Source organism: Myotis yumanensis, unplaced genomic scaffold (genome assembly GCF_028538775.1).
Source record: "Myotis yumanensis isolate MYYU_CA2020_CCGP unplaced genomic scaffold, mMyoYum1.0.hap1 SCAF_7, whole genome shotgun sequence".
NCBI classification, from domain to species: Eukaryota; Metazoa; Chordata; class Mammalia; order Chiroptera; family Vespertilionidae; genus Myotis; species Myotis yumanensis.
The window spans coordinates 62,206,851-62,209,564 of NW_027223758.1; the positions used below are offsets into that span (position 1 = coordinate 62,206,851).

A 2,714-nucleotide genomic window follows, 5' to 3' on the forward strand; every position below is an offset into this window, starting at 1 on the left:
GCACTGGGCCTCTAGTAGTTAATAACACTGTATTGTATAATTGAAATTTGCTAAATTTGCGAAAAGAGTACAACTTAAATGTTCTCTCACACACACAAAAAGGTAAATATGTGAGGTGAGATGTGTTAACTTGATAGGGGAATTTTTTCACAATGCATACACATGTGAAAGAATTACATATCTTACAATATTTGATTTGTCAATTATGCCTCAATAAAGCTGCAAGAAAATTTAATAGGAAAGGTTCTAGAAATAGCATCCACAAGGGATTGAGTGTTGCAGGACTGGGAGACGCTGAGAGGTGACATAGCAGCAGCTGAGGCTTAGATGGCCCTTCAGAATCATCTCAAATTAAGTCAAGAAATTTGGTCTCCACTGCACAGATCCTTGGGAGGGCCAGAGAGAGGGCTCAGGCAAGGCGCTCCCTTTCCTGAAAACCAGAGAGGGAAGCAGTTGCAAAATGGTAGCAGTTACACTGCATAGCAGTGGGGGAATGAGAGCTCTCATCTTTAATGGGGCTCTGGGTGGCACACCATAGCATTCACTGTAAAGAGCTAAACACTCAAGAACTCACAAAGTTGGTTATGCCAGGCCGGTGCAGAAGATGGCCGGGCCAGACCCTAGAGCTCGATGGCCGATGCCATTTCCTGGCCACCTGGTGACCATCATGGCCAAGCAGATCCTGCTGAGTTGGAAGGTGGTGGTTGTGGGCTGTGAGGGCCTTGACATTTCTGGCATTTTATACAGAAACAAGTTGAAGTCCTTGACCTTCCTCCACCAGGGGATGAACACCAACCCATTCCACAAGCTTTCCCACTTCGGCTCCCTGGGCCTCATCTTTTGGCGGACCTTGCAATGCATGCTGCCGCACAAGGCCCAGGGAGGCCTCGCCTTCGGGACCACCTCAAGGTGTTTGATGGGATCCTGCCGCCCTTAGACAAGAAAACGCGAACGGTGGTTCCTGCTACCCTCAAGGATGTGCATATGAAGGCTACATAGAAGTTTGCCTACCCAGGGCGCCTGGCTCAGGAGGTTGCCTGTGAAGTACCAGGCAGTTACAGCCACTCTGGAGGAGAAGAGGAAGGAAAAGGCCAAGATCCATTTCGGGAAGAAAAGCAGCGCATGAGGCTCGGAAACAGACTGAAAAGAATGTGGAGAAGAAAACTGACAGCTACACGGAGGTCCTCAAGACTCATGGACTTCTGGGCTGAGACTAATAAAATTGACTGTTAATTCCTAAAACAACCCCAAACAAACATACGCTCACAAAGTTAGTAGAAAAAATGACTCCAACATATAAATGAATAAAGGACATGAATAATCCATAATTCATAGATGGTAAAATGTCCAACATCACTAGTAATCAAAAAAGTACAGGTCAAACAAAAATATAAAGTATAACTGTTTTCCAATTGAAATACACAAAATATAACAGGCAGTTCTAGGGTAACGGTGGTATTATCTGTACATATTACTAGTGGGGAGTGTAAATTGTTATAACCTTTTTCTAAAGCAATGTGGCATTCTGTACCAAACCCCTAAAAATGCTCCCACTTCTTTGACCCAATAATTTTTACCTCAGAAAAATGACTCTAAAGAGAAAATCCATGATTTGAAAGGATTATATGCATGAAGATATTTGTTATGGAATTATTTAAATTGTGAAAAAGATAACATAACTTAAATGTCCAATAATAGAGATAGAATTTAAGTAAATATAATTATGAAGCTTTGGAGCTATAGAAAAAAGTTTTAAATGTACCATTTAAAAAGATAATAACATTATATATAGCTGGATACAGCTATAACAATAGATTCTAAAAAAAGGAACTAGAAGAAATGGAACAAAATAATTCTAAAATTTGTGGAAAGAATAAATAGGTGGAAAAAGTAGTGGCAATTATAAAAAAACACACACAACAACAACAACAGGACTACTTTAAAACATAAAGTGTTCTGATGATGTATTGCCTATAGAGTAAGAATTGGCAAAAGAAATAGAATACTGGACTCTGTCTGGACATCTGACTTCCAACCTCAATTTGGTAAATTATTAGGGTGTGCAAGTTTGGTTAATGCACATCAAGACTTTAGTTTATTTTTTCTTTCCTTTTTAGGATACCAGTCTTTACTTATCAACAGGCTGATGGTCATATCCTTGAGCATACATTCCTTTTTTGTTTAAACAAGACATCTCTGGACTCAGGATCCAGGTATACCTTTTGTAGTGGATTTACTATTTTTTTTACACTATGCTTCTATTTTTAAATCGATGTATAATTGATATATATTAGATTCAGGTGCACAATATAGGTATACATTACAAAATGGGCACCACAGTACGTCTAGTTAATATCCATCACCACACACAGTTACAAATTTTTTCCCTTGTGAGAACTTTAGAGATCTACTCTCCTAGCAACTTTCAAGTATACAATAAAGTATTATTAACTAAGGAAATAACATGTGTACGTTACATCATTATATCCCCAGAACTTATTTAGTTTACAACTGGAAGTTTATACCTTTTGACCACCTTCACCCATTCAGCTCAACCCTGCCCACTCTTCTTCTTTTTTTTTTTTAGTTTATTGGGGTGACATTGACTAACAAAACCATACAGGTTTCAAGTGTACAACTCCACAAAATATCATCTGCACACTGCATCACGTGCCCATCTCCCAAAGTAAAGTCTCTTTCCATCCCCGCTCCCC

At 39.3% G+C, this 2,714-nt stretch overlaps 1 pseudogene; it reads left to right on the forward strand.

Annotated features, from left to right (window-relative positions):
• The first annotated feature begins 512 nt into the window (after positions 1–512).
• LOC139013499 (large ribosomal subunit protein uL13 pseudogene) lies at positions 513–1,211 on the forward strand (annotated as a pseudogene).
• The last annotated feature ends 1,503 nt before the right edge of the window (positions 1,212–2,714 follow it).